A 21,680-nucleotide genomic window follows, 5' to 3' on the forward strand; every position below is an offset into this window, starting at 1 on the left:
CACAGCACTACATATTCTTAAATATGCCCCTGTGGAAGAGCAATAATCACTGATGCAAATCCTTTCCCACCTCAAGCCCACCCCATGCAACCACACCTTACTGCCACAGTGATAAATGCCACAGGGCTTTGACCTGTCAACAGGAATAGCAGAGATAAAGCCAGGAGCTTTAAAAACAGCCTACCAAATATAACTTCAGGTCAGTATTAGCCACTTAGTCACATTGACCATCCCTTCCTCTTCCCTCTCCCAGTCCTTTTGTAATTTTAAGTGCAGGTCAAGGAGAAGGCAGCAGTCTGACTACTCTGCATGCAGAGTCTCTCAACTTTTATTCTGTCACTACTAATATAAGGACGTGGAGAATCTAACAGAACTTGAAATTAATGCTGCCGAGAGCCTTGCCCCTAAATACAGAATCTAAATAGATATGTCAAGGTATCTGAAACAAGCAAAAATTGGCTTTATTGAGCACATCGCTATTTTTAGAAGAGTCACCTGTTAATGTGGTTATGCTTTACAAATAAGCTTAACTCGTATCCGTAAAACCTCCTGATTTCAATGAGACTGGGTCTACAGAAATATGAGCTTATGAGCTCACAAGAACAGTTACTAGTTAAAATATATTCAGTTGTAAATGCAAATCTGTATAATTAAAGCTGAAATTAAGCAATTTTAAAAATAACCCTGGGAAACAGTTTCAACTAGTGAACAAAAGTTGCATGCACCTAATTCTCTCAAATAAGAAACCTATTTGTTTCTTTAAACATCCCACAGGCTGATGTTTCAAGGAAGGATTTTTTCTTTAGTAGCAACGTTTATTACAGTGCTTGTCATTTCTAAATCTGGACTCCCTTTGCATATCCTACATCTGTAATTTTCAACATTTGTCAATAAACAGAACATCATAAGGATTTCAGTGGAAGGGGCTGTACCTGCACTTCTGAGGAAGAGTGCTAGTGTCTGGTTGCAAATCAGCTTTAGCCGATCTACATCCAGATCTCAGTGCTGTTCTCCCTGTGGTCCCTAGCAAGTATTCTGGTCTTCTCCCTTCAGGCAGCACTACACCTTGTGCAACATGTTGTGTTAGATCAGGATGCTGATCCCTCTGAAAGCTAATCCACCCCTGCCTCTTTGTAAAAGCAACACCACCACTCCCCATCCCCCTGGCAAAACCACGCACTGCAATTCTCCAGTCTTCCTGCTATGCCTTCTTGAGCTAGAGTCATTACACACCTGCAAAGGGCTTGCACTGATACAAGGCAGAGGGCAAGGCTGTATGGACAGAACTGCAGTATCTCATGCTTGCAACATCCTCTTTATCTTTTCATAAACTCCCTGAAAGTACATTATAGGGTCAGTGAAAAAATGGACCACATACTAAAAGCCAGTCTTTACCAAGAATCAGTCAGGAACATTCAGAGTAATCATCCCTTTCTTCCTTACAAAACAAGTTTAGTTTCACAAGTAGATTAAAAGAAACCACCTACAAGAACTACTGTGCTTTTGAAAATGTGACAAAAACATGCATTCTGTAACAGTCTGAACAGAGTCCAACCTGCTTTTAGGAACGCTTCTACAAATACCTAGCATAAAGCCGGGGGGAATAGCCATCTAGCTCCCTCGCATCTGCTTCCTGAAAAAGCTCTCACATGGAAAGGATGCGTTCAGCCACAGACTCGGGTATGGGCTGGCACTCGGAGGACGCCAGCCTAAACTGTTCTGCTGGAGAACGCCCCTTCTGTCCTGCTTGAAACACTACACATTAGTGGTAGTCCCAAAGCCAACACCAATTTCAGGGCAACTAGCATTACTGCAAAGGACGACCACCAGACAGTACAGAGCAGAGCATGCATTCTTACCTACCCAAATTCCTGAGGAGGCTGGCAAGGGAAGCTTTAGCAAAAACTGCCCGTGGCTGTTGCTAAGAGGTTCAGATGAATCATAGCACAGCAAATCCTAAAAGCAGAAAGACCATAGGTGGGAACAAAATTTGAATGGGAAATCAAAGGGTGAAATCTTTTTCAAAACATACAGGGATATTGTGGAAATTCTGCTTGTTGTTCCTTCTGGCTTTTTACAAAGATTTATGAAACCATAAACCTATTAAGTTTCTGCAGCTCAGATGCACTCATCTCAGAGTGCCTAGATGAGAAGTTTCTCACTGTAACAATAACAACCTTCTTTATCACCCTCTCTCTGAATCAAGTGGTTTTCTCCTGGAACACATTCTGCCAGACATTTGGGGGATCAAACAAACATTTGGTTACACCTAAAAAAAACCAGGATACTTCTCAGTGCTGTGGCCCACTTTTTCCTCACTATTCAGCATAAACCTAAATCACACATGTCAAGCACAAGGGACAGCAGGAGTGAAGTTATCTGTCATCAATTGCAGCCTTCTAAGAAGCCTCCAAGAGTAGGAAGAAAAGTTTCAAAGCTGGTCCTTCCTATATAAAGGGTCCTGTAATAAAATCTGTATCATTTCAGCCTTACCATCTGACCTCTGACTATTGCTACAAAAGGCTTGCATCCACAGATGATGGGAGCCCTCTAAAATTAGACTGGGCTAGCAGATCTAACTGTGGAGACTTACGATGCAGCCCCAGGAACTCCACAGAGGCACACGCTGGAGCACGAACTGCTGCTCAATTTTTGTCCTCCTCTACTCCCACCAAGCTCATGTGCTAGAGGAGCTGTGCGGGGAATCTTGTCAAAGAGAATGATTCAAATCCAGATCTAAGTAAGGAGAACTGAGAAGGCTTAGATCATGTCTCCAACCCGGCTTTCTCCAGTCCAGTTCACTGTCAGGCTACCTAAGCACTTGTGCTGACGTAAGGCGGAGACAGCACAGGACAGAATAAGCAGTCAAGGATGGCTGCTTTCAGCTGCAACGCCAGCTTGAACTGCACATAACACGATGGCACAAGTGTTAGTTACTTTATTACAACAATCTCTGAAATTTCATAGATCACTAAAGCAAATAAATTTAAGCCATCCATTTCTACTCTCCCGACAGTATTTCCAGACAGGTCAAGTGAAGTTGGAAGACTTGGTGGTGAGAAAATTAGTATTAACCAAACCTCTTTAAAATGAGCCAGACAGCACTATCAGAGCTCGCTAAAGTAATTATAGCCTAAAATCATAATTATAAACTAAATACATTTTAACAATAACATTCCAGGAAGAATTACATTTAAACTTTGACATTATCAACAAATTCAGCCCATCTCTCAAGTAGAATCACATTCTAATTTGGGTATAGAAAAGCTCATTTTCAACTCAGTCTAATGAAGCGAGTAAAAGGTTTAAAATCTATCAGCCTGCAACTGCACTACTGACATTTTGGCAAGTCATTTGGGCAGCAGGTGAATACATTTCCACAGGTGGTCTTCTGGTGAAGAAAAATTCTCCTTATTTTCTTTAAGGTGAAATTCTTCACCCATTCAGCCATTACTGAGATGCATCATAATTCTAAACTAGAGCTCTCCATTTTCTTTGGTGTTAAATTATAGACCTGCTGTGTAAAGACGATTTTTTTTTTCTAAAAAAAAAAAGATTGCCTGCGAAGCTCAATTGTGATGGGGAAGGCCGCCTACACACCAGAGAGAGTGAGAAAAAACACACTTGCAGAGCTGAAAAAACATTGGTGTAGGCGTACATAAGGGGGGAGGGAAGAAAGAACTTGGTTCTACTGAAAAAGGCTATTTTCTTACATCACCCTTGAAAGAATTAAAATGTGTTACTTGTAGAGCATTCGAAAGATTGTTTTCTACTTTCCAGATGTCAATATCCAGCACTACAAGCAATGAGGAATCCTTGCAGACTCATCTCCCTGATTCCAGCATCCTGCATCTCAAACAAGGACTGCTTCGCTTCCCCCACCTTTCTGCTGCATCCCACAACAGCTATTCTCAGAGCAGCAAGTCACCTGCAGAATAACAGTTCAAAGCTCTAGAAGCCTTACATAATTAATAACATAAGGATGTATTGAAATTACATCCAAAGCCTTTTCAAAAAAGGGCGGGGGGGGAAGAATGCTTCAGCTGATACAAAAAAATTAATTTCTAGAAACGCTAAGAATAAGTAGAATTTTTCTCAGCAGAATCAAACAGTATTCAGAACTTCTGAAAAACAGCTGCAAGAAGTTCAGATGTTTCTCAAAAACATTTTAAAAAATATTTTCCTCCATAGCCTCAGCAGCCTCCAAGTTGATTCATCTCACAAGAAAATTTAATAGGAGATCCCAAAAGGCCTGTTACCTAATCCAGATTTTCAAAAGAAAGAAGGAACAAGCATCAGTGGAAAACATCCTCCCCCTTTTTCTTTAGGAAAGCAACACCTATGCATTATAATTTCTAAACAAAGAACTCTACACACAGTGCTCTTGTGTCATCATACAGCTATGAAAATATTTTTAATAGGTCTGTCTCTCTCTTCATAATAAAAACAAAAGGCTGTTGACATTAGCATGTTAGCTGATTATTACTGTAATTACTATCACAGGAACGAAGACAGCTGGGACAAGTTTCACCAACAGACTTCAGTAAAAATAAGATGATGCATTGCATGTTGCTCCCATGGCTTTGGATACCAGCTTGCAACCCAGCGTGAGGATTCCAGTCAAAGGAGACAGGAGTTCAGCACCCAATTGCCTTGGATGCTCAGGCTGGTATTCTGAAAGCCCTGTAGCTAGCAGATGACTGAATTGCTGCACCCACAGTACCACAACAGAGAAAAGCCTACACAGCAGTGTTCCTGAAAGGCCACCTCCAACTAAAGCTTTTACAGTGCTCAAAGTTTCATCTCCAGCCAAACATATGTTGCAACTAAATATGCTGAATGTCAAGAACTGATAAATAACATTACTACAAAGTAAATTCCACTTTTATACACCTTTTTCAACTATGTGATTGTTAAGCACTAATGGCTATTACTCGTACAGATCAGAAAGACGGGTAAATTCAGCATCTTAGAAAGCACAAAGCCAGTTGACTTACACAAACATACTTGGCACGCATAAGCTTAGAAGTCATAGTTAAACTCTTTAAATTACTCTTGAAACACAAGACAGTTGCTCCTGGAGGTCACTGAGGCACAAATTCTTGGGGCAAAGGAAGGTAGACAGGGATGAAGTATCAAAGGGCAGTGTAAAATTTGTCAGCATTACCACCTCAGGAAAACAGGATCTGAAACAGTGACTATGAAACAGCAAAGAGAAGAAATAAGGCAACATAGGAACAAAGACAAAAATAAAGGGATGTACAAAGCAGCAAGAAGCAAAACCCCTTGTTTTAGGAAAACCGGAGTCATCTATTGTAAAAGGAGATATATAGACTCCTATTAAACTTTGAAATTACAGCCACCTTGACTTTCATCCTCATGAATAATGAAATACTATTTCTGAGACTTTAGTAAAGCCTCTTTATATAGTAATACATGTACGATTCTGATAAACCAAATAATGCATGAAAATATTACACAACAAATCAATCACATACACAGAATTTGCATCCTAATAAAGCGTATCCCTTCATGCTTAGCTTGTCAAGCTAAAGAACATTTGCTATGAGAGCTACTGCCAGAATAATCTGATCTCCTGTATTCTTCCATAAATGTCATTTTTAAGTAAAACGATATTTTAGTTCCTCTTTGCATTCTTCAGAACAGCTCAAGGTAATGTGGAAGGCTGCCTTTTGCCTTCGGGTGCTAAGATCTCCAATGAGACCAAGCCTATTAAGAATGAAAAAAGCCCTAAGAGCATGGAGGGCTGTCAGAGGATTCACTGCTGCCAATAACATCAAAATTCAGAGAAGATATTTACCTCTCGCTTCTCAGACGCTAAGAACTTAAGGAATTTCTCAGTGCGATACTGCCAACCAGGAGGAAAGCTGAACTAGTGAAACCTTTTTACCATCTCATTTACTTTTTGTAAAATAGCAGTACAGAAAAAGATTGGAAACTGAATCATGCTTCAATTTTTAAATGATTCATCTCAGGTGTATATGGGGGGGGTAGTTTTAGGTTCTCGTTGTGTGTTTTTTTCCTTTCACCAAGGGAAGAATGAAGTCCAATAGAGATTTACAGTCTAATATGAATTCAAATACCTTTGACATCATAATTATACACTATCAATCAAAATTAGTAACATTGCATTTAATTCATTAACTACTTTGCTGCCGTGTCAACATAAGTCAGTTACTGTAATTCTTAACATTTTTTCCTCAAAAGGGGTCATAGAATAAGTTTCCTTTAATTTCATCATACTTGAAAAGGCTTCTCATGTTCACAACATCATTTTAGTGCTGTAAGCCATAACCTCTCCTGATTATGCACAATCACCGTGACTTACACACTTTGAGAGGCCAGTTTTTCTAGCCACACAGCATGACTGTAGTAGTGTATAAATGGCACTTCATTTACCTTGAATAAAACTGCACATCCTACAAATAAAATACCTGTCCCAAGAAGATACTGCTGACTTGAAGAGCTTCTCACCTATGAGCTAATACTTTTGCCCAGGGCTGAACCAACTGAAATAGAACATCAAGGAATTCACAGAACACAATCACGGAAAAGTGACCTCTGGCGTTATTAATGACAACAGGAAGCATTCTAAAGTAAGAAAAGCAAGTAGTTAAGTTTGAAATGGAGAAAAACAACAGTAAATGCAAACAGAGTTCACTTACTCATTTACTTTTTAAATGAAGTAGTCACCTTTCTTTTTTTTGCTGTCCAATATTCCCTCTTTACAAGTTAGTTTATATCTGAAAAAAATATTGTCCTATTGTTTGTTTTTCAGCCCGTCACAGCTAAACTGTAAGAAAAGCACAAAATTTTCCACTGTATCAGGAGTTACCGCTGTCAAGCAAAGCGCCAATAATATCTGTTGGAGAAAATATTGGAGGAACAAGGATAAAGGGCAAATTCAGCAAATAATCTGCAAGTTCATAATTTGAAAGCTCACTCCTTTTCTATTTTGTTGGGGTTCTTTTTGTTCATTTGTTTTCTTCTTTCACGTGTGATTTGAGGCCATCTAACTGCCATTAAAAGAAAAGAAAAACTGAGCTGGCATCTCAACTGACTTCTGTAATTCCACTTTTGGAGTTTTAAAGCTTGGTCAATGAAAACAGAGGAAGCACAACAGAAAATATGCCACTGTTAGGAAGCTTCCCACTGATAAGTATTCAAAGTGCTTTGCAGACAAGGTAAATATCCTTAAACCAAATACAAAAAAAAAAAGGGAAACCAAGGCAAGAGAAAGAACAGGATCTCCTCAAAGTGACTCAGCAGCCAATTAGCAATTAGAAATATGAGTCTTCCAACTTTTAACACCTATGGCAAAGGACCAGAACAGCTTCTCTATTTATGAGGGCTCTTATCAGCACTGTGACAAACTAACTGTATACATACTTCAAGGAACAATACATTAGCTATGCAAATTAAACACCCAAAACAAGAATGCAGAGAGCTGCCTAACAGTGAACAAATCCAAAGCTTTGAAGCATCTTTGCTGAATGGCATCAGTGTACTGATAACTGCTGTGCTGCTTCCGCTGAGATGTAGTGACATCTTTTGACAACCAAAACACAGAATTAGATTTCCCCTGTCCTTCACAACACCCTGGCAAATTGCAGAAATTCTGTTATTGTACCCTTTACCACAAAAAGGAGTTTAAACCAAGCATAGCGGAACCTGGTCTAGTGGGAGGTGTTCATGCCAATGGCAGAGGGTTGGAATTAGATGATCTTTAAGGTCCCTTCCAACCCAAACCATTCTGTGATTCTAATATCATAGAACAGATTTCATTAGATTTTAACTGTATGTATGTGTTCTGTGAGCAGCATTCCTATAAGGCTCTAGACCCCTTCATAGCACTCCGGGAGTGCATACCATGTATCTGCTACAAGAGCAAGCTTCACAATAAAAGCTGGTTAGATGTAAAGTGCCCATAACATTCAGTGAAACAAACATTAACTACCTCGCTATTATTTCAAAATATCCAAAAGGATATGAAGCAGTCCATTTCATTGAGAAAAATTTATTCAGTCTTCAAAAGCATTGACATATTTCAAACTGAAAATCTTAACCTCTAATTGTCACACTCCATAAACCATATCTCTTTCTACCCTTCATTCAAAATTAGGCTATAAAGTCAGTTTTTTTAGCTAGAAAGTTTCCTGCGTATGTAACCAAACTTCTCTACCCTATTACAAGCCTTCCATGAAAGAAAACTCATTCACACCTTTTTTGTGATAAAGCAGAATACACTATTTATATCCCACTGAAAGAGACAAAAAAAAAAAACAAGAATCAAGATATTCTCTCCTGCCACACCCAAGGCTTCCATTTTCAACAGGGAGCCATCTTTCACACATATTTCATGAAGATTTATCAACTGTTATTTCCTAACTCACCGGTACTGTATGTTTTCATACCCTTTTGAATTGCTCTGCAGACTTGGCAATTTCAATTACTGGGGGGTTTTCTCTGTCCAGTTAAGGGCCTTCAAGCTCTTTGCCAGGTTAAGATGAAATCAAATAAAGTTCTTTTCTGTCCTGTTTTCCTCAGGAAAATTACAAACTATTTCGTACTTCTCTCAGCAGATAGCTCTTTTATCTGCATTTCAAGATAAACTGTTCTGTAAACAATATTTCGCAGTTATGCTCTTGGTCATATATGTAGTTCAGAAAACATAAAAGCATTTGTAGGCCTGCTTAGACAACATTATTATAGCTTACATTAAGTTTTGTGAAGAAGTTATTGAAAACAGACATTCTATCAATGCAACCACATCTCAGAGCTCTGCATAATTCAAACAAATAATTTTACTTGTCAGATCTGCAATTTTCCCATTAATGAAGATAATATTTACTTCACAGGGGTCAAATGATTAATTTCCATGAAGAGCCCGAACCTAAAACACACAGTAATTTGGTACATCTGAGGAGAGGGTGAAGGAAAACCAAGCTAGATTTTATATTCATTTCCAAATGAGAAAATATTTGAGTTGCAGCAGAACCAGCTACTTTCACATTCCCAAGAATATTAGCAAAATTACTCACAATAAAGAAAATGCAATGCTAATATAATTTCTCTCAAACTGCATGCCAAGCCGTGAACAGCAGCAGACTCTTCCATGCTAGATTTTTATCTGAACAGACAACTTTTGGAACCTGTCTCAATTCTTGTCCATCCCAAGGTTGCAGGAGTTTCACTAATAAAATGAGATGTAACATTTTGAGAACTCTGTGCTCATTTATGCGTGGGAAGACAGGGAAGAGTTACAGAACACTCTGAACATATTACTTTTAATAAACCCAAACCAAAAGAGAAATGTAAGAAAGTACTTCATGAATCCAGAGACTATTAATGCAGCTAACTATTAAGGATTCATGAAAGTCTATTCCCAGCTTCAACTGTTGAACACAAGGCTAGAAAAATTACCCAGTTCCCTTCAATGCACTACATAATTATTCAAATACTATTCTTAAGGTGGCTCACTATTACAGAACCATTTATGCCCAGACTGACCACGTATAGCCAAAAATCTGGTCCAAACCTAGGGCTAAAATAGTGTATTTATCTACAAATGCTGCTCTTAAAACACTTTACAACTAACACTCTTGAATACAAGGAAAGAAGGACAGATACACTACTTCATGATTTTTAACAAGGATACCAAGATATAGACACCCTTGTTTCTAAAGAAACTGCAATTCTAGGAAAGAAATTGAGATAAGGAAATAGTTAATATGGGAAAATAAATTATGAAGAAAAATAAAGTACCAACAAAACAGCAAGGTTATCCAATCTTAATGAAGCATGTGAAATATTCCCATGTTGCCACCAATTGAGATTCTACACTTCAGTAAGTACTCTCTTCATTAGTACTGGGGAACTAAAAGGAAAAAAAACAACCTACAAGCACAAGAGCTAAAAAAAATGACTCAATATAAAGCTGCAGCATATAAGAAGATAACATAACTAATAAAAATAAACTCTTTGCTTGTTTAAAGAAAACTTAGTTTACTTTATAAAAACACTCTTCCAAGAAAACAGTCACAAAGTTTAGTAACTGCAAACATGCAGCACCAAGCAAAAGTAGCCAAATAGCAGTTCCAAAAAATGCAGCCGTTACAGCACAGAATACTAAAATTGATGTGGGCACAGAGAGGTATAATACTGACAAAGAAGAATCCACCATCATCTGGCCTCTCCAAGCCATATTCTACCTTGACAGATGCTGGCCACCCCTGCCTGCAGCAGTGGCCCACCAGAAGGGAGCAAAGTGCTCTCAGCAGCTCATCCCCACTGCAGTAACAGGAGAATCACTCTTCCTTTGCACCCTATGTATCTCCATTTCTGAATCAAGTGAACTCTGTAAACTAGAGATTTCCTTTAGGTAAAATTCTCTAATCTCATGCCAGGCTAAAAAGTTCAAATGTATAAGGAGAATCAGTAACAGATGCACAAAAACTGTAGCCATTAAAAAAAACAGCACTTCTTTTTAAGCAATTTAACAATCCAAATTACATCTTTGTCTCTAATCCATTTGAGTTATTTTCTATCAGAGTCAAGAATACACAGGAACAAATCAATTCTTCATCTGCTTCCCCATACCCTTCTGGGGCAGAACATGACTTCTCTTCTAAATAAAAGCCTTGAGAAGAACCTGTTCCAGTGATTCATTTAAATAAACATGTCAGCAAAGGTTTACATTCCTCTAGTTGAATGTAAAAAAAAAAAAAAAGGCTATCAATCTTGAGAAAAAATTAACACATTGCTGTTCAGTTTTTCATAGAAATATTTCTCCATTCATATCATGCAGCCAAAATTTTGCATAGCAAGAGCTAGAAAGGAATGCTATTAGGTAGAAGTTATGGACTCCACATGACATGTCATCTTTGAATATCTAGATATAGACATAGGTACATCTTTAAAAAAAATTGGTTATTCTCTTACACTGAACACAAACAATCCTGGTGACAAGTAATTATTCTGAAATACTGTCCATATTATTCCTATCTACAAAAGCTTACCTGTGTACCTGCTGTGAAAACCAGCAAGTTTTATTTAAAATTCTTAAATCATTTTAACACTAGCTTTAAAACACATTGTCTTGAGAACACACAGAGCTTCAACCTGTTTCAGAAATAGGAAAATACTTCACAGAAAAGACATTCTCAGTTTTATTGTGGTCATTTGAATTAACTAACAGCAGATTTTCTTTCCATATGTTTGGACGCCTATTTTGAAAAACTATAGGATTATTATGCAATCCTTAATTTCCATAGACAAGGCCCTTGAAGAGCCTAAGACAGGTCTTAAAGGATTTTGTCCAATTGTAACAACATGACAGTGCCACTGCAACTGCACAATGGTTATCTTCAGCTGGGATTAGGAAAAGCATGGGGAAGAAAACATTAGTAATGAATCACATGGAATTCAAACAATTTAGAGCAGGAACTTGGGGTACAAGCAGAACTTTAACAAAGTCTGTTTATAAAAAACCAGACATACCATAAGTGGCAGCTAATTTTGGAAACATCCTATTAAGGCTGCACAGGATCACTCAAGCCCATTATAAAGCATGTGCGTGCTGCTGTGGGAGCACTTGCCTTTGCATGTCTTTGCATTGCTGGCTTTCAGCAGGATCAACTCCCAGCTCTGCACAAGGCATCATCTGGAGGCAGAGGACGTAGGAAGGAGCAGCATGCCAGTGAGCGAGAGGACAGAAGCAAGATGCGCCCTTCCAGGGGCTGCATGGGCTTGTGCCAGGCTGGCGTGGCCACACCACCACACCTTGAGCTTCCCAGGGGAAAATGCTCAATTTTGATAGGAAAATGCAGATCCAGTTTAATATTGCTGAAATGATAACTGCCAAAAGAGAGGGCTGGAGCTATGAGACACCCAAATGAAAAATCTCATCCCAGGGGCTTTATTAGTTACCTCAAACAACTATTCATTGTTTTTGAGGTGAAAAAAATAAAAAATTAATTTTATCAGGTACAAGCAAGCTTGAAACCCATCAATACACTCTGAAGTTAGGTTCCACTATAGCTTTACTTATTCCAAGAGATTCATCAGAAGCATTTGAAAGAAACACCACAGATCTAGTTACCACATATTGCAGTTTCCCTTTTTAGAACGACTGATGTAACGGGAGTCGAAGACAAGCCGTCACAGTCCTTGTGTCCCAGAGATGGGAGACAAGCAAGTCTAGACTGGCGTGCTCTGTTAAGGGATCATACCCTGACCTGTGGCAAATCATCTCATAATTCGTATGCAAAACTGCTCTGATTACACTAGTTTTTAGAAAGGTCAGTAACAAAGAATTATCTAGCAATTACATACAAGTATAATTTGCTGCCCAGTTTCAAACATACTGAGCATTATTGGCATGTTCCATTGAAGGGTGTTTGAAACTCAGAAAAAAAAATCCATCATCCCACATATCACCTCAGTCTTTGGGTATGGAATAATTGCTAATTGTAGCTTTGATTTGGTGAATAAACTGAAAGGTCTTTTCTTGCCAAGAGAACAGCTCCAAGTCTAAAGATACATGTCTACTACATTTCTGAGGGTACCACTTACTTTGGAAGATACTGACCTAAAAGGGTTTAGCATCAGCAGCATCTCAACCACCACAGTCACACACAGAGCAGAAGTGCGAAAAAAACCAGCACTGCCCTGTTCGGGGGAGAGCCCATGGAGCAAACCAGCACAAAGCACACAGAGGCACAAGGAAGGGCTCATTTCCTCATATCTACACTCAGCACACGAAAACCCCTCCTATCACCTGAAGCCTGCCCTGAAACCCAACTGCTGGCAGCGCACACCTCAGAAGGACAGTGTTCGCCTGCACCCAACACAGCCCCACAGGATGCAGCCAGGGGAGCGCGGCCCTACAGGCCGTGTGTTCGGTCACACATGTCACTTCGCTCTTGGTTGCACGAGTTATGGAAAATAAATCTCAACACCTCACCAATCAAATCTTAACTGACCAGGCATGGTCATTATAGGAAAACTATTAGTGCCTTTATGAAATGATCGCTTCAGGACGAAGCCATAGCTCTAACTAAGAACATCAGAGGTAAACAATGAATGTCAGTATCACTAATCCAAAACACCCCTCCAAAATAAAGGTAACTTAACAACAACAAAGCCCTTCGGATGAGCGATGCCAACACCAAACACAAGTCCTGAACACAGCCCATCTTGAAACCTTTCCTTTCTGCTGAAGACAGAAGGCAGCGCCAGAGGCACCCATGAGGCCTAGGCACCATCACCACCTGAGCACACCACAGGCTGTGCTCAGGTCAGCAAAGCCTAACAAATACTGTGCTAATTTGGCAGTGTAATAATGAACACAAAATACACACAGATATTAAGAGAATATTACAAGAACACTACTCTTAGAAACTGTCTATAAACGTGCATGCTGTGTTTACACTTAATTTTCCACCAATTCAAATTATGATTCATATTCACTAATTTACCAACCACTGTGTGGAATGACTGGAATCATCTGGAATGAAAGGGGAAGAAGCAGGAGAACAGCAAAACGTCTTACTTGAAATTACTGTCTGAAGCCTACTCTTTTTTCAGATTTTTTTTGTGGACTTCAGAAAGTTTATGAGTATGATCTTAAATTGGAAAAAAAAACTTAAGGTTTTCAAGCAGTTTACCTTTAACTATAGTTGTTAACATTTTTAACGTGGTTATATTCACAGCACAAATACCATGCTGCAGAAGTCACAACGGGATTTTTTTTTCTGTTATATTTTTTAAGCTGATTTCACAAACCATCTGTTTCTCAATAAAATACATACATGACGGGGTATAGGCCTTAAAACAAGCTCTCAAGTAAAAGGTTCTACCTTCCTCCACCTTCCTCTCTGGCCTTAGCTGGCAGATGGTCAAGAGGATGTTTACAATAATAAAGGATGTTTATCAACCAATCTTCATAGGTTAGAGATGCTGGTGCCTTAATAAGAACACATGACAACGCCTTTTAGCAGTAAAAGTTCAGAACTTGTACTGCATTCAGATAATGCTATCAGAAAATACATAGAAAATACTTACTGACCCTGCACTCACATTTGAGAATTTGCCTTCTTAATTCTGTGTCTAAGTTCCCAAAATACAAGAGAAAAATAAGTAAAAACTGTATTTAACTTTATTTTAATTCTGAGTAAATCTCAACAACACTCTGGGAGTAAACAATCTCCAATGATTTGCGGGTTTGAAAAATTAAATATTTACTGATTACTGGTTGTCTTCATATTGTGATTTTGATTAATTATTCTTTTTCCTTTCAAGACAGAAGGTGAAAGTTTGGTACACTCATTAACTGGGTCACAGTCAGACTCGCATAAGCTTTACTACTCTAACCACAGGAAGAAAAAGAAAGACATAATAGCATATTAGTTTTGCATGGGTTATGGAAGGCATTGCTCAACATTAAAGTCCAGGACTCATCTATATTCTACATATAACTTCCTTATTGGAGTCTCCAAGCATTCCTCTTCATACACTTCTGTGAAACAAGAACAATTACAGCATTTTAAAGAAAGAATGAGGTTGACAAGTCAAGTGTCAAAGGGCTCACCAGGTATAGCTCAGCCTCTGCAAGCACCCCAATGGCAGACACCCCACAGCTCAGCACTATACACTTATATAAATGCAAGTTAATAGTCATTATTAGGGATTCCAACTCTATTTTGTTTCACTGTATTTTAACAAGATCTCATCTAGCTCTCCAATTACTCACTACTGAAATAGGACCATCTTAAAAAAATAAAGAAAAAGACCTGAAAGCCTTAAAGGATACACTTTGTCTGAAAAAGCACTTGGAAATGTACATCCAAGTGACACACAAAACCCTAGCTTTGGCCTTCAGGGTTCAACTGTCTGTTCCAGCGTAATTCCATGCATACTTTACAGTCTGGAGCAAGTGCGAGTTGCAGAGGAAAGCAGTCCTGTCTTTTCCCACTCTCTCAACCCTTTCATGTGCTGGCACCAAGAGTCAGTTGGTGATGTGGTGAACCAGATCAAGGGAGCCAAGGCAACTGGAGGCTGAAATTTCTTTGGCAAGTTAGCATCCACGAAAAGCAATTTCCAGCCAGTTCACTGAATAGCTACTAGAATGCCTCTGCAAGCAGAAAGTTAGATGGGAAAGTGCAGGGGAGTACAACGCCACAATTTTATGCAGTAACTGAGTCAATTCATGCTGGATTAAAATTGCACAGATAACTTCAATATTAATCACCTACATTTCAAGAAGTCATTTTCCCAAGCCTCTGTTCCTGCTGAGAATTATGTCCACAACACCTAAACAAGGAAATCAAATTTGGGTTTTCAAACAAGATCATCTTCTATCATACCACCACGTACACCAGGGTCTAATACAAAACATCCAACACAGTCATTAAACCAGAGTCTAATAAAAGTGCATCTAGCACAAATGACAAGGACTAAGACCTACATGAAACAACTAACACAGATACTGCTAGTCAAAACTTCAGAAGGTGGAGGTGGAAGCACTGGTTATAAAGGCTAAGTACACACTTACCAGATTTGAGAGTAAAAATATTTTTTTTCTGAGTATTTTTTTCTTTTAAATATTAAATCCAAGTCCTATAATATGTGAACTGAGACTTCCTATTCTTTGAGCTGATCATTCACAAAGTATTTGACAGCTTTGTTAGCAAAGACTCTCACTTTTGAGAGATGTTAAACTCCCCTTAAAAAAATCAACATTATAAAATATTTTTCTTCATTGTTGTATTATTTTATTAGTACACATCCAAAAACAAATTTTGGAAAAATAACACCTTATAAAGAAAGCCATGAAATAATTACAGAGGTGATACATTCAGCAACTCTCAAGGTATTTTTCAGTTCCATTTTTATTACGTTTCCAGTTTTAAGAGTCTACTTTAGACATTGTCCCAAAAGGGACTTCATTTGGATTATAAGCATAATTGTCACATGTACAAGGCATACTAACTGTAAGTATCTGATATACTTTGCTCTAGGGAACAAATTAATGTTTTTAAAACAAGGGAAATCAAACTAGTATTAAGGATTTTTAATTGTCTGTGACCTAGCAAGGATAACTAGCATACTTCTCATTGGGTATAATTCTTACTGATTGAAATACCATTAATTTCCCTGTGGACCAAAGCAGATCTTATCAAATGACAACTATGCCCTGAAGAGGCCATAAATTAATAATGGTATGCAGTGACTTGATACCGTACTTGGGGGGGGGGGGGGGGGGGGAGGTGATGGAAAGGAATACATATGATGTCAATGACTTCGCTTCTGAACAATTCAATGTTACTGATTTCACCAACAACAGATAGATCAAACAGGTATGTGACATGCAGGCTCCTGTGTGAAGATACACAGCTCTTGAAAAAAGAGAAATTTTCCACCTAAGTCAGATGTCAGTGCCACCGTATCAAGACATCACTAGGTCTCAAAGTTATCAAAAGCAAGTTACATCTTTAAGAGTTAATTAACTTTACAAAGGGAAACAAATTAATATTAATTTTAGGCCTTGCATTATAAACTATTAAGAGCATAGCTGCTGCAATAGCAAAAGTATGGAAGGCCACCTAAGCAGCAGATGCACTTTATCAGGGAAACAGAACTCCCAAATTTATTCCACATATCAACATACATACAGACACATATACAGTTCAGTCCTCATCTACGTACCTAAAGAAAAGATGTAGAAAATCAGATACGCAGAAAGCAAAATTGAAAAAAAATGGCAAAAAATCATTGTTTTGATATTTCAAAGTTAAAGCAATAAAAGAAAGTTCAATGAGCATTTGAAAGCATTTCTGCAGGTATACTTAAACGAGGGTTTACCTCAGCAAGAAACATTACTTAAATGGAGAAGTAACACATTTGAAAATACTTGACTGTCATGTGTGCCAAAAGAGAACATGACAAGTTCAGTCAAGTGAATTACTGGTGCTTTGGAAGGACAAGAGACATACCAGAACACCACAAACACTATGCAAATGAATAAAATCTCGTATTTCTTAACTAGATGCAGTCAAATGGTATGACCTGGAAACATAGCTTACATGGAAAAGAGCTTCCCAAAGAATAAGTTTCATTACAGGTACCAAATCTCAGCAAAAACCCTTCAGACTCTTGCATTCCCTTATTCTAATGTTGGTGTGCAGAGCATCTCATTCCAGCAGACCTGGCTAGATTCCAGGAGACAGGCAGGAACTGTAATTAATTTGGATAGAAAGAGTACTTTGAGGCATATAGAGGAAAAAAGCTACTTTAAAGAAGTGATCTACGTAGAAACAGGGCATTAAAGATATTAAAAGCCTCATCACTGTGGTGTAAGTCTAAAAAAAATCCAGTGGTAAAGAAAAAAATTGGTTTCTTTTAGGTGCAAAGACTACAGTTTATATAAAATAGATATATTGCCCATCATATCTTCAAGCTTTTCCTATCTCACTGTTTACACTTTTAACACCTGTTTCCAAATGTTTCATATCCAGCGATGAATGAAACAGCATTTGCTCTGTTTTAATGGTAACAAATTGAGGGAGTTAGCAGTAATGACATGCACAGAGCACAAGAAAATACCAGAAAACTTTGGAAATTCGCTGCAAGCTTTGCCAAAGAGATGCATGTGCGATCCTCTGGCATGCTGTTAGGCAAAATGGAAGTTTGGCCTTCACAGTGATATGGAAGCTGTAGCTTCAGCTGCGGTCTCATTCCTTGCTGGAGATGAAGCACTTAATACACCTTTTAGGAATGTGAATTATCCAATTTTACGGTTCTGGAACAATGATGTTTCTTTCAAATACCTTGCACTTAGGTTCCTAAACCCACATATAAAAATATTCAAGCACACGATGCTGGCTTGTCAGTCTGGAAGTGGTGGATGTTAGTTTGCATTTCAGATACGCTAGACATCTCATTTGCACTTGGCTATACTTCTTATGGTCACTGCTGCCTGAGTCACCTACAGTATCTAAGCTATTCTCAAAATCCTTCCCTAAAGGTGTTTAGGGATGAGGACTTCCACTGGAAGATATTCATGTCTCTATAGCAGCAGTTAGGACATGATTATGTGGTCCTTTTCTTAGCACAGTCACCATTTGAAGCAGTATATTATCCAAAATGATGGGGTGTGTTTCTATGCGTTAGATACTGATTTTCCTAGGAAAAGCGATTTCTTCATATGTGGTAGTTTAAACTGCAGTCTGCTGTTCGCTATATACATTTCTACATTTATCAATATTTAATGAAATAGATGTAAGAGAATTCAAATGAGGAATACAAAGACTAACTGCTAAAAGCCTGTTTGACAAAAACTTTCTGAATCTCAGAAGACCTCCCTTGAAAGCGGTTGAAAGCTGGCATTTGCAGACTTAAGGCAGCCAATTGAAACATTACTTTCTCAAATGAAGACATCAGCAGCTAAACCTAAGCAGTACTTCTCATACTACTTTTGCAGGTGTTCCAAAGACTCCTCTCCTTGCAACTCCCACCACGATGTGAGTCTGACTATTCCAGAGCACTAGGCACAACTGCAGTATCGAAGGGGCTCAGCCATGCTTGCAGATCTTTGATTATAGAAGTGAAAACACCTCCCAGCTTGGGTCACACTCATTTAATACAAACTATGAGTTGGTCGCCTATCGGTTCACCACTTAAAAAAGCAAGATTTTTCTGCATTATTCTGGTTTCTCATATCCAAAGAAATTATTTATAAATAAAGGGTCTTTTTTCATATTTTTTTTTTTATAACCAAATCTACATTACATTGACTTTAATCCATACTTATTTCTAGTTTCACCAAGTTCCTTAAAATATAACTAAGAAACACAATGCTGCCTTATTTTTTTTTTATCTACAGAATAAAATAAAAACATTCAATAATAAATGACTGGGCTTCGGAAGGCACTGCAGGACACTGCAGTAGCTCACTTGTATCGACTCTTTCCTCTTTCGCAGAGGGGAAAGAAGGAGAATGCAATTATCTGAATTCTCATGCAATCTGATCAATTTCACTCAAATATGTTCATTAATACAGGCATTACTGTCACAGTAGGGGAAAAGGCTAGATATCAACAGAAAGTGAAATCACACAAGATGCTTTCAGCATCAGGCCAATTGTGTCACTAGCATTTAATCAGGAATCTAAAGATTATGTCTATTCAAAATGCACCCTTTTGCTGTGCAGCGAACAACACATGGATAATTTCACTAATCCCAAACTCTAAACAAAAAGCCTTTACGTTAGCTGATCGTGGTTTTCCACATCTCTTTTACTCCACAAGCTAAGCAGAAAAATTGTAGACCTAAAACAAAATATAAAGTCAGAGCAGCAAATGCTGGATTTGGTTGACTTAGCAAGCAGCGTAGGTTGATGTCAGGTCTAGAAAGATTACAATAACTGACAATATAAGGTAAGAATATATCAAAGCTTGTTTGTACAGAGAAAACAAACCAAAGTATTGTTTTCCATTAATGCAGAGATAATTAGGGAGCTCCTGTAGCAGCAGTAGTTAAAAAATAAAGTTACCCGCAACTTTACATATACTTAGTGTAATGAGAATCCTATGTTACACAGCATGACACCTCCACCTGGCTATGCACACCTGCAGCAAGGCAAACAGAGGTGTTTACCAAAATTACCTACAGTTGTACAAGTCAGACATCAATGCCTCTGAAGACTTATGCCTACCACACACTGATCTTCCCATTATCAGCCAATCCACTGATGGGAATAATGCACAGAAAGCCAAGCAAGATTTTGGCAACACTTCAACTTATGCATATAATAGAGAAAAAGAGGAAAAAAACTTGAAAACCAAGCTCAAGAAATAATCTGATATAGTCTTAAGGTGAATGGTGGAGATTAGAGATGAAATATTTGTATACTACAGTATTTCTAATATTTTCTTTTCAACAAGGTGTCTAATTTTTCTTTTCCTCCAAGTCATAGCACGCTACATGCAGTCACCTTAAGAGATGCTTATAGCTCAGAGAAAAAAGGACAAGCCAGAAAAAAGCAGGTTAAATTGAATCAAGTTGTGCAACAGTACATAGGGACAGATACTTGTTACTTGTGTGAAGACTAAATCATAGATAAGCCCTCTGGCTTTTAAGAAAGCGTTCATAAAAGGTACAACCAAAGAAGCAATTATAGTTTTTTAAGACTTGACCTTCATAAAGAGTTGGATTTGCAGATCTCATCAGAAAAGGATACAGCAGGAAGCTTTGAACCGAATTTCTGACACAGGCAAACAAAAACAAGAATTACACAGCTTTCACATGTGAATATACCTTAAAGGCTGTTGCAGGATTTTGGCTTTTGTGGCTGGAAGAACTGCTCACTCAGCTTATGTCAGATTAAAATTAAATAAAAACTTCAGGTACAAATATCTCCCTCCTTCACAATTAGGGAAGCCAGTGGCCCAGAGAGGCTTGCCACTTGAGCTTCATGGTACTACTACTGTCTCAAATCCAGAACAGAACACAAAGTGTTAACAGTTCTCAAACTTTGGCTTCCAGCAACAAAACTAATTCAGTTTATTTCCTACCTATGACAAGTAATAATGCTACTTAACCTTTGACAAACTACTACTAAAGTATCCAATTGAAAAACAGGCCTTTAATGCTCATAAATAATTTTACTTGTGGGAATATTATTTCTGAAGCTAGCTACACTGTTTACAAATCTAGAATACACACCCTGATGTTGTTAATTTCAGGAACTAACATTTTAAAACAGAACAATTTATTTTTCCTGTTTGATCAAAGGAAAGCACTTCTGTTTTGGGTCAGCCCTAGATAATTTGCAATAATACATACCAAAAAAAACTAATAGAATACTAGTAATTGGTAACAACATCCAGGTACTCTGCTCATGGAATTTTGCCTGCACTCAAAGAAAAACTAGGTTATTTTATAGCCATTTTACATACCATTTCATAAGGTGAGACCAAAAGGTACTTTTCTCTTTTGTCCAATATTGCTTACATTGTATTAACACAATTTACAACAGTTATTGGCAGGTGAGGGAAAGTCACACAAAGTTAGCTATTTCACATACACAGCAATACCTGAACGGGGGCATGCAACGAATAAAAAAAGGATACTTATCAGCAACTGTATTGCAATGGTGTTTCTGCATTATCACTACCATTGAATACACAATCACTCATTCCTCAGTAGCAATGTACTATATATAATACAGAAAAAACATTCCCAGGAAGTCCCAACTCTGTATTCAGTAGTATTCAAATCAGGAAATTTACCAGAAGTCATTATCTTTAAGACAAGATGAAGAGCATAAAGCCTACCTTTCAGGGTTTTTTTTAATACTCTTTGTTTCGCTAAACCTAGACAAGGAATGCAAATCTGTTTTGACTGAAGATTTATCTTCAGCACAGTCTGCCTCCAGATTTGCAATACTAAAGGAGAAATGCAATACACCATTCTCAGTTACTTCGGTTAAAGCATTGGTGGAGAATCCTGTCCCAAATACCCCACTGTGTAATTTTCAGAGTACAGCAATCTCTTGCAAACAATCAGCAGAAAATTGTTATTTACTTGTTGGACAGTGAAGTGGATAGTTACACCTCAAAGAGTTAAGGGAGAATTTGAAGGGCGTGTTTGGTGTTAAG

At 38.1% G+C, this 21,680-nt stretch overlaps 1 protein-coding gene across 42 annotated transcripts in view; it reads right to left on the reverse strand.

Annotated features, from left to right (window-relative positions):
- SIPA1L1 (signal induced proliferation associated 1 like 1) overlaps positions 1-21,680 on the reverse strand; it is a 215,244-nt gene that overhangs the window by 138,452 nt on the left and 55,112 nt on the right. For 9 of the 42 annotated variants that reach the window (XM_040559397.1, XM_040559395.1, XM_040559399.1 and 6 more), the window contains one exon: positions 1,864-1,956. The exons of 28 other annotated variants lie outside the window; for them this stretch is intronic. The gene's annotated coding sequence lies outside the window, so the exon portion shown is untranslated. Of the gene's footprint in view, positions 1-1,859; positions 1,957-15,275; positions 15,334-21,680 lie in introns of those variants that run through there. 5 more of the 42 variants (XM_040559428.1, XM_040559416.1, XM_040559425.1 and 2 more) reach the window with 3 other exon arrangements.

Source organism: Cygnus olor, chromosome 5 (assembly GCF_009769625.2).
Source record: "Cygnus olor isolate bCygOlo1 chromosome 5, bCygOlo1.pri.v2, whole genome shotgun sequence".
NCBI lineage: Eukaryota > Metazoa > Chordata > Aves > Anseriformes > Anatidae > Cygnus > Cygnus olor.